Raw genomic sequence first — 12,034 nt, forward strand, 5'->3', positions numbered from 1 at the left:
GCAAGGTGGTGGGGTACGCATTAGAGAAGCTTTGAGGACTGGCGTAGATGTAGCAGAATGATGCACTTAGAATTTGGGAAGCCCTAGATGTGGATGGAAGCCAGGTGTGATGAATGAAATAGCGTGTGTGCCAACCTCTCCAGATGGGTATAGGTGTATGGTATGCGACGTGCATGAACACACATGGTCCTCACAATAGGAAACAAGAACAACAAGCAAGAACAGGAAAGACGAGGGTGTGAACAATGAAGTATGATAAGACTAAGCACACTGAATATCATACATGGGGAAGCCTTTGACAAGGTGCGCGAAGTGCTGAACAAAATCCACCAAGCGAGACGTACTGACTGGGACTTGTGCGTAGCAGCGGTTCTATGGGCTTATAGGACAATGTGCAAGACCCTGACCACGCGCGCAATTCTGAAGCTAAAATATGAAGCAGGGGTTGTAATCCATAGGAAGCATATGAAGCCTAGTCTTCGAATAGCCGCACCCATAGCTACGACAGTCCACGAAGCATGGAACGAAGGAATCAAATAGCCGTGAGAAATAGAACACATAAGACTTGAGGAAGAAATCCGACGAGGAAACCTTAGACTTCGCAAACTTGAAGAAGACTGGGTACGGCTAAGGGAGAAAAGAATTTTGATGGACACAGAGGTCAAGAAGCTAAAAACCAAATAAAGGAAGCATTTCTCATCGAAAAACTAAGGAGGTATGGCAAGGTGTGTGCGATCATACTGAAAATTTTCAAAACTAACGTCATGAACTAGTTAGTTTGTTGCCTTGGCTTGGACCACATATCGCTAAATGTAGTGACCAGGGCAGTGCATTGCAAATACTAGAGTGCGCGATGCTGATCACCACAATTGACAATGGGGTTTCTCCACGAACCATGGTGGAGGACGGGATGGAGTCCCGCACAGGTGGTACGACCACCTGACTAGCCGTAGGGAGAATAGTCTTAGCACTCCAGGTAGTTGAAAGGAAGCACGGGACTATAAAATATTATGCCTGGGAGCTTCATGATATTAGGAATGCACGCAGAATTAGAACGTCACAAGGTTCACTACCGTGCATGGAGGATTGTGCTACTGCGCGGGTTGGCTGGGAAGTGACCTTTGGAGTCACTATTCATGATGGGATGTTTGATTTGAGGCCAAATGAAGCGGACGGTGGGCATTTAAGACATGAGTTATGGCAAGATTTTGGAAAATATACCGCTAAGAAAGCATTAATGGCCCGAAATTGGGAGGAACGGTCAAATTCAAATTTGAAAGGCGCTATAAAATCAAAGGGTTGGCCAGCGAATAATACTTGGTCATTTGAGAATTGAGAACTTGAGCAGAGCACAAAGCATTGAGAACCGGGTAATAATTGAGCCCCTAAGTTCGTGAGAGAAAGCATATAGCCTAGAGATGATGACAGTCACTAAGGATGGGTTGGGAATTGAAGAGGTACCCTCCAGCGAGGCCGCACAGACATAAATGGTGGAGGATGTTCTAGAAGGCATCGGGGTGGTGACAGAAATCCCCAAATCACTGAGAACACAGAGGCCCAAGAAGGATAAATAGGCAATGGGTCCCGTATGCATGTCCCTGAGGAATCTGCGGTGCATCAAACTAGCCATGGCAGAGAAAGGGAAAGCAGTCCCAATAGAAACAGATGAGGAAGAAGAAGACTTGTAGGACCTGATCGTCATAGAAGAAGAAGATGAAGACATGGAGGAGGATATCCAGCCATCACGCTCTGCAGAAAAACTACTTGCATATGTCCCTCTGCAGAAGGGGAAAACCAAAGTGCCGAAGGATCTCGACGAAATGAAGAGTTCACTCCAGACCCCACTCCTCCCAAATGGCATTGTATTTGAGGGCATGCACCTAGGCCATGTATAAACCATGAAGTTCGAAGACTGGGACCTCACCAACCACAAGAAGTTCCCTCATTTGGAGACCGTGACTTTGATGAAGTAGAAAATCGAGGGGGCGGTGATAATGTTAGAGTCGCGGAAATATCTGTGCGGTTTGGAAAAGGTTGGTTTTTTACACTTATCATGGATACCACATTTCCACCATGCTCCCATCACCATTTTCGTCATCAGGAAGATGCTCTACCTAGTGCATGATGGGTATCTATGGCTGGAGGAGCCTATTCCCATCACGGCAGAGCTCATTCACCATATTTCTTGGTTTCCCTATAAAGGAAATGACCCCATGACTATAGCCGAAAAAGGTAGTGATTTGGCTCTTACAAAAGCCATGAAGGCGAAATATAAGTTGGAGAAGAAGAAGAGTGGCTACACCACCTCCATCATCAAGGATAAAGGGGTGTGCATAGCAACTCAACTCTTGGCTGGAAAAGTGATGTGGAAGTGCCGCATCGATGAGGTACCAGCGCCGGTCATCGCACTAGCCGAGTAGTGTGCGGAGGGGGTCCAGTTCAACTAATTTGAATTCCTCTGCAAGGAATTTTTGACAAACTGTTTCAAAGCCCAGGAGCAAGGTAAAAACTTCCACTATGTGTGGTTTCTCTTATCCACATTGCTAGTAGCAGGAGAACTGCCAGAGGATAGTCAATTCTTGAACATTGACAGAGAGTTACCAGAGGCTGAAAAGTACGCTTCGCTCTGGGCCACAAAAGACGCAAAATGGATTTGCGACACAAAACTTTTCTGGGTGCTCATGGAGGCAAGTATCTGGATGTGGATCAATCGAAGGTCACACATGTCACCTACAGTGTAGAATAGTCTACAGAGTTTTGCAGACTTCAAAGCTGATATGCACAACATTTATATCAGGGTGTGAAAGGATCCAATGAAGCAGTGGACAAAGATACCATTTGTAGCCATTGACGACACAATTTTTACTATCTTAGAGACATGGCCTCCCGAATGGCATGCCCCGGATCTGGCAGAACTAGAGAAGGTGGTTGCACAGAAGAAAAAGGATGATGCCAAGCTATGCATCACTCAATTAGTAGAGAAAAGCTAGAATGAAAAAGCAGTAGCGGAGGTTAGGGCAGCGCAAGAAGCGGCATAGAAAGTCACGGAGTAGAAAAAGGCTACAGAAGCAGCAGCAACAGTTCAGACAGCAGAGGCAGCAACATCACAGGAAGATGGGGGCCAAGAAACATTCGCAGGGCAGGAGGTAGAGGAAATAGAAACAACATAAGGGATCACAGACCCATGGGCCGTGTCCACATAGTTAAAGCACCCACTCATCGCAAAGAGATCAGGCCCAAGGAAGAAGGTCAAGGCCTTGAAGTTGGCCATTGACCCGATCACCTTAACCGAAGGTGATCTCCATGAGATCAGTGAGACGGCCCGTGATGTCACAAGTGAAGTGCTTCAGGAGTTCATGCAAGAGCATCATGCTGTGTTGGGGGCCCTTAGGGTGTCGCTGTAGGAGTTACAAGTGCGAACCCCTCAGGAAGGTACCCTGTCAACACACGTGGCAACAAGAACTTCAACAGAAGAACAGATATTGCACGCAAGGATGGCAAATACAATAGTGCTGCCAAATGGAGCTCTAGTGTCATCCAATGCGATGGATCAGTTGTTGATTAGCATGATGAAAGGCCTTGGCCTTGATTTGGCTACCATTCCCTAGTAAATGATATATCAGTTAAAGGATGGGATAACGACAGAGCTGCGGGCCAAGGAGAGCCGCGTGATCCAAGTTCTTAGTGAGAAGAAAATTAACATAGAATAACTTAGCTTGCAGCATGACAAATTGTTGTCATAGAATCAACAGTTGGTGCATATGGTAGATGACGCTTGTCAACACATCCCAGAGCTGGCCATCACAAGAGATCTACTAGTAGAAGTGCGGATCCACAGTTTGCCAACTGGAGTCCACGAGGCCAAAGAAGAGACGACAAAGGCTCAGCTGGAGCTGAATCTCCAGATCACCGAGCTGTGGTTGAAGGCACAACCTTCCACTCCCCCGGAAATCAGAGAAAAATGCATTAGTGCTATTACAGCAGGGTTGGAAGAATTGGAGGTGCAGTGCACGACTGTACTGACATGTTAAAATAGGAACTTGAGGTCCTGACAACTTTGCAGGAGGAGACCAACATCCAGTAGTTGGAGACAAAAGCGCATGAACTCTAGCAACAGTATGATAGTGTCAGAGGAACTGTGAAAATATTATTTCTCACTCAGCGACTTGTGAGGATTCAGCAAGCCAAGGAATTAAAGGTGTAGGAGGATGCAACGTGCCATAAGGAAGCAGTTCTCAAACTACACGTTCAGCCATGGATTGATGAAGCCTTCACGATCACGATAAATATCAAAGTAAAGCATGCACACATACAGGGGATGCATGCGCAAATGTAGGGAAGCGCGCTGGCCATAGAGGTCTTAGAAGAGTGGATGTAGCAGGTTCAACAACCAATAGCTCAGTGCACTGCCAACATCAGTACCATTCGAGAGCAGTTGAAGGGACTCTGCACCAAGATCGCCGCACCAATAGAGCGACTTGAGGGCGAGTCACGATTTTTTTTTTGGGGGCCTATTGGGCATGGAATCCCCCCATAGCATGTTTTGGGGCTCAAAGCCCAGGTTTTGAGTGATATTATTTTAAAGCTCTGGAAATTCTGGGCACGAAATGTATGTTAGAGTCATAGGGTTGTCCGCCCTAAGTTTGAATGTAATGTCAACCTACCCATGGTCCGTGGACCATGGGATTTTATAAATAGAGTGAGGCTCTGAGTTGTAAAGGGATCATAGGTTACAATCTAATGGATAGAATGAGATAACGAAGCATAGAAGGAGAATCTGTGTGTCCTGGGTCGTAGTAGAAGGAAGAGGCTCTACAATTTAGTGTGTAGAGGCCTAGTAGAGTCCGCAGATGAGTGCATGCACCCCTGCAGCTGAGTGCATAGGGTAGAGTTGAGTCTTTAACCAAAGAAGATATTAATAAAGGAAGGTTTTGTTACCAACTCTGTGCATCTGTTCTGAGTTACTACATGTTTGATATCATTTGCAATTATACTATTTATTTACTGCGTGCACTTTTATGAATGATTTATATTGTTAAGTATAACTAAAAGCATACAAATAAGCTAAGTTAATCACTTAATATTGGATTACTAATAATGACTTGGGTAATAACATTGTTCAGCCCCTCAGTAGGGCTGTGCAAAGGAAACACCTCAGGCCGCGAGAGATGGGTAAGTGCGTGTAGCGACTTGCATGCAGAGTCGAACTGCTATCCACTTGAACCCATCAGACATCCCTAGGGTGTGTAAACCTGGTTCTCTCACCCTCCCATACTACTTCAGGTGAGACCTCAGTCCGCACTCCGCAGACTGCTGCTGAAAGGGCCAGTAGTACCGAGATTTGTTTGGCTAAATCACCTCCGAACCTGGGTCAGGCCCGAACAAGCCAACATGAACCCTCAAGAACATATGAAGAATAGTTTCACTTCTAACTAAATAAACATAAGTTAATTGTTGTACTACAACTTGTGAGTTGAGCCTAATAACCATACAATTGATACCATGAGAAATAGCATCAAACAATAGCTTGATTATTGTGATATACTCAACAATGTTATTGGTAGAGTGACCAATATAAATCCCCTGTAAAATCACTAACTTGCCATTCAGAGCATATATAACCCATGTTGTGGAAGAAAGGTTTTGAGTAATACGATTAGTGCCTTCACCATAACCAACATATGGTTCAAGGGATGCTAAAATCTTCAAATCAAATGTAAACATGATTAACAGAAATTGTAGGAAACTCTAAAGGGAACACACTCAACACACCTATATACAAGATGTACATAATGCACAATGCAAAAAATCAAGCATATTATTTCTTAAGCAAGAATCCTGCACCCATGGGCATACGGCCTGGCAGGCCTTTCCTTTCAGCTTCATGGGCGTTGCCCCGTTCCCCAATCAGATATTTGGATGTGAGCTATACTCCGCGAGGAGCCCCACGAGCATATGGCCTTGCCATTTGACCTCTCTTCCCGTGTGGCTAGGAATGCTTAGTGACAACCTCTTAATCGTCACCGCCTGGCCTCTCTTGCTACCAGCAGGTCCCCGAGTCTAGTGTGGTCAGTACCAATCGCGTTTGGGCAACGAAGCTTACACTCATTCACACACATTGGTTCATCCTGCTACGCCCCGGGCCTTTTTCTCCTGTAACGTCAAGGCAAGGGTGGCCGGCCATTCTTTTGTCAAGGCCCAGGAATCAGCTGGGCATCCCAGCGGCGGGATTGGATACCTGCATCCGATCAAAGTTCAATTACTCGGGGGTCGCTTCGCAAAATACATTGCTTAAGACCAACGGGTCACATGACAGGTGCACGATCGACTTTGCACGCTTTCGGCCCTTGATCCGCCTTCGGCCTTGCTTCGTTATGCTCAGCAGCTTCAACAAGCCTGAAAGTTTCTTGCCGCCAATCACTCTTCCGGGAAAGCGTTGCTTTACGTTTTCTCCTATGCGCCCTCCGCACGCTATCCGCTCCCCACCTTCGGACCTCGCAAAGAGAGAACTTTGTTTTCTGAAAGAGTTCTTCTCTCATTCGTGGAGCGAAGAAAGCGGGCTTCGCCCCAACTACCACTATCCTTGGTAAACCCAAAGAGCGTAAGGAAGGGTCGTAAGGCCGCTCGACCCTAAGGGAGAGGGAGATTTCGGCCTTCTTTTTATTAGGAGATCCTTAAATGAATGAATGCATAATGACATATATAATATATCCATTGTCAAAGGATTGACCTTATCAACTCGTAGCGGTCCTTGCACTCGGAAGCGCAAGACCCTCCAAACCTTCCTTATTTCCTCTCCCTTTAGTCGAGCCCCTGTCGGTCCTCACCCTGATAACGCGTCCATCCAATGCATTCTTTCCAATACAGCAGGCATTTCACCTGCCTCACACCACCGATGGCGACCTTTTGGTCGAGTGTGCTAACGCACCTATCAATCACTGAAACTTGTCCGTGATTCCAGTCATTCATTATATACATAATTACGTATATAACGAATGAATGCATCGATATGTGTCATACCAGATTCGATGTGAGATATTGAATGACGCTTTCTCATATATGTCATTCCTGATAGATTGAATGACGATTTCGATGGCGGCCCTCTCCCTCTCCCTCTCCTTAACAGTCGAGCACCTAAAGGTCCTTATGGTCTTTACAACCCATTTCTAAGTTGTGCTAGTGGAATTCCATCAAAATCAACAAGCTCATAGGCCCCTTTAGCAAGAACACATTTGACAATGTATAGACCTAGACACATTGGCTTGAACTTCCTCGATCCTAATTTATCAAGCTCTTGATTGTATAGCAAGAAAAGCTCTCCTTCCATGAAAACATGAGGCTTGACATTATTGTCATATTTTTCCTTGGTATGTTTCTTACGGGATTCATTAGCCATTATAGCATCACGCTGGATTTCATCTAAGCATGTCAGACGTAAGATACATTCCTCTTCCACAGAAATGGCAGGGAGGAGTTTGATAACAATCTTGAGGGACATAATTTCACATTCAATTGAAAGGATTTCTTCAAAAACATAAAACAATTGGAATGGTGTGAGCTTTGAAGCAGTCCTAATGGAGATTCGATAGGCCAAAAGGTCGCATAAAAGATCAAATGCCAATGTAAGTTGTGGACCCCTATCATATGTTGAAGCATCATTTTTATAACTTTAATATTTCCCTAAACTTTCCCATTCACCTAAGGGTAATAGGAAGTGGAACTCTCAGGGGAGAGGCCCAACTTAGCAGTTAGTTTGGACATCATGTGATTACGAATGTGTTTTCCATGGTCCGTAACTATAGCCTGTGGAACACCAAACTGTGCAATGACATGGTTAAAGAAAAAGAAGGAAGTTGTTTCACCAGTATTATTGTATGTAGGCATCACCTCATCCCACTTGGTAAAGAAGTATACCACTACGATGATATAGCCATGCACCTCGACCAAGTCAGGCATACATGTCATGAAATCAATTCCCCATTTCACAAAAGGACCAACAACAATAATAGGATGCAAAAGAGCAGGTGGAGAATGAGTCTTATGGGCATATATCTGGTATGCATGATACTTTTGGATGGCAAGGATGTAGTCTCGAAACATGGTAGGAGTAAAGTAACCAACACGTAGGATATTTTGTGTGGTGACATAACCAAACATATGACCAGCACATTCCCGAGCATGGCATTCATTCAGGACTTTCTCATCCACCTCATGAGTGAGGTACCTTTGGAATATCATATCTATACAATGGTGATAAAGGGTGTCACCGATATAATGTAATTTTCGTCTTAATATCACATATGTCGTTATTCAGAGTGAGAGCCATCGACCAAAAAATTTGGGTCTATAGATATGATAATGTCTCCATACCATGGGTAAGATGATGAAATTAGGAATAGTGAATTGTCTTGAGAGGAATTATCAGATGTTGTTTCAGTTTTAGCAATGGGAAGGTCGCAAATCATCTTAGAAAAAATTAAGGATTTATTCAACTTGGATTTGATGAATTCCAAATCAAACTCTTGTAGAATGACAATCTAATTGGATTACTTTTCCCCTAATAATTGACATGACAAAATTTATATCATGAGGTTGCAATGAGAAACAACCATAGTTTAACGGAACAGGATATAGTGGCAGAATCTTTTGATAGATTGCACAACCTCAAAAAGCTAACTTTTCAGCATGAATATACCTAACCTCGGTATCATTGAGATGTCAAATCAAGTAATAGATAGGATTCTTAGTCCGTATGACGTCCTCTTGTACCAATAACATAGAGATGGTAGTAACTATAATGACGAGGTACAGGAAGTAATCACACTAGCAATACGAGGGATACAACAATGATGTCTGAATCATAACATATTTCAAGGCATCAAATGCATTTTGGGTAGTGTCCTACCAATGGCAAGGAACCCCTTTCTTTAACAAGTGAGTAAATCCTTTGGTCAATTCGGCGTAGTTGGGGATGAATATCCATAGAAAGTTCGCCTTCCCTTGGAGTCATTAAAGCTGAAGGAGGGAAGAAGGAGTAGGAAAATAAAATATCACCTGGACTTTCAATGGGTTAATATGAATTCCATGTTTTGATAAAGTAAACCAAGAATTCGACTAGATCTTACACAAAACACGCACTTTTATGGATTGAGTTGAATGTTATAGTGTCTAGAACGTAAAAATATGGCCCTAAGATGCATCGGGTGATTAGACCGATGCTCCGAGTGAGCGGGTAGATCATCCAAATAATGTTTCATAATATGTTTTATGCCATGGAAGGAATAATTCATTTCCCTATGAAATGTAGCTGCTAAGCCCTAGTATTGCACCAAGAGTGTTACAACTCCTAAGGGCTCCTCAACTCAAATTATCAACCTAGGGTTTGTACAAACTTAGAGGTGACAGTGTTATATGAAAATTAGGTTGGATTCTACTCATGCAACCTTCATTTCTGACATTTTATTAGGTTGTTTAGAGACCATTTCTTCTACTTGTCTACAATGAAAACTTGTTTATGAAATCACAATTGAAAATTGACTCTAACTAGGAAGGTAAAACTACCATTTGTTCAACGTGTAGATTCTAAGTATCATTTCATGAAGTGGAAAGGGATAATATTATTACATAAGGAAAACAACTCTATCTTTCATAATTCATCAAATTAGTAGCATAGTTGCATGTATCATCTATCTACTTCACACTTTCTTGAAAATAAAAAAATCTAACTTGTATCTTGCATGTAATTAAAAAATAATTCTACTTTGTTTTGCAGTGAGGAAAAGGAATGGTTGGAGTGGTCTAGGAGATTCTCTTAATCATCAAATCCCAAGTTGGCATCATTATTCATATTTACTGATGTAATGTTGAAGTGGGGAGTAGAGTAGGTGAATGAAAATGGTGCTACAGGCCTGCTAGAAGGGGCTACTACAGAAGGTCCTATAATGCTACAGGAGGACTTGTAATGCAACAGGAGAGGCTCCGATGGTGTTTTTAGGGTGGAGATGATGTATTGTAGGCATGAAGAGGTGGATGGAGGTTAGAGAGAGTGAAGGAAATATGGGGAAAGCATTTTAGCCAAGTCTAGGGCTCTCAAAGGCTTGTCTTACACTAGGATGAATGCCCACGGTGTCCTAAGTTTACTAGACAAAGTAACTATGGAAAAAATGTTTTGGGATATAATTTATAGATGGAAAGAGAGGATGGAGGAGTCCAAAATGGAGATGAAAGAGTTTCCCTCCTCTGCAAATCAACACAGCCCTCCAACTAGGCACATGCATACATCCTCTTGTAACATGTATTTTTTTTGTTGCCTTTAATATTCATGTTTCATTCAAAAATCACTTGAAAATATCTTTAAAAGATAAGGCAAGAGTTAGATGTAATATATTTCATATCCGAATCAAAACACAAAAGAAACAAGTGTAAAATAATTTGCCCATGTGATCAATTTAAATCATATTATAAATGGTTTATGCAGCCATAACCAAAATATATGTGTGTGTGTGCATGTGTTAAGTGATGTGGTTAATCGCAATTGCAAAGATGCAACAAGCAGTTATATTATTACCACAAGAATCATCGATCGTCGATTGTGATAAAGGCATATCTTGAAAACTGTGCAAAGGCTTTGGAAAAGGCGGAAAAAGTTACGGTTGTGCATTTTTATATGTATTTCTATTATAAAGGATTATAATAGAAATAAGCGTTGAACAGGCTGGACCCAAAGCGTATATATATTATGTTTTAAATTTTCGGCAGGTTCGTAGTATAACAAAGTGCCTTATATATATAGTTTGAGTTCCGTTGATTACGATATGTGATAGGTCAGACCCGGTGTTACATATGTATTATGTTTAATTCTTCTGGCGCATCCATCCTATCATGGATTGTAAAGGTTTATATTAATATAACAATTGAAAACGTCGATTGCAATAAGAAATGGTAAAGCCGGACCTGAAAAATATATATATTATATTGTAAAGTCCCGGCGGGTCCACCACACTTAGGGATATAGATGTTGGTTCCACCGAGAGTGATTGCGATGGTCGAACCCAAAAGCATATATATCGTGCTTTATAATTCCGGTGGGTCTGTAAAGCGTTGAATGCATATGTGATTAGTTCATTCGCCAATTGCAGTATGTGATGGGATTTCGGACCCGATATTGTTATATATCATGTTTTATAACTCCGGCGGGTTCACAGTCATGTAGTTTGTAAAGGATTGGGCTAATACACCACTGGAAAGGGCCAATTGCGATTTGCGATGGGAAGCCAATGGAGCGCTGAAAAGGCGGAACCAATGGGTTTAAGCAATAGATTTAATTCTTTTTTAGTTACGTGGTAAACCAAAGGTTTACGTTAATTTTGTTGTATAAAGGGAAAATCAGTATTAGAACCGAATCCGAAGAAGAAGGCAATTGGTGCAGTTTCCTTTGTATTTTGGCCAATCAAAATGCCCGATACATATGTAAGCCTAGATTTATGCATGGATAACATAGTTTATCACAAATAAAATGGATTAATCATTATTTAGGCATATACAGAGGAACCTGGCAGTAGATTAATAGAGCAAGCCAGCAGTTATCATCCTCTTCTAAATTCAGTTACATTCCCATTATTTCATGTTCTTTGAGGTGTCTGTTACCCTCTGTAAAATCATGTAATAGTTTTTAATTCAGATAGTTATGGAAACAGTTTAGTAGTTTGATAGTTTCAGAGATCATCAACTATTTCACAAATGTATAAAGGGTGAAAATTTGAAAAGAAGAGGTTGGAATTTTGGAGAACCCGAAGACAAGGCCATTGTATTCATGATATAATTGTTGATTAATGAAGAATCAGAAGTTTCCATGCATTTGTTGGGTATGATTTTGTGACTTCTTTGTTATGTGCAATCTTATGTTTTCTTCCTTCAAGTATGGTAATGAAGTTGTAGGTCTTTATTTTCTTAGGTAGATAAAGTTAAAGTTCCTTAAAAGAGCGCTCCTATACTTGAAATTTTCACCTTTCTTTCTAAGTTATAGATAGTAGTT

This window comes from Pinus tabuliformis, chromosome X (assembly GCF_031772625.1).
Source record: "Pinus tabuliformis cultivar Carrire ecotype Pingquan chromosome X, CPIR1, whole genome shotgun sequence".
Classification (NCBI taxonomy): domain Eukaryota; kingdom Viridiplantae; phylum Streptophyta; class Pinopsida; order Pinales; family Pinaceae; genus Pinus; species Pinus tabuliformis.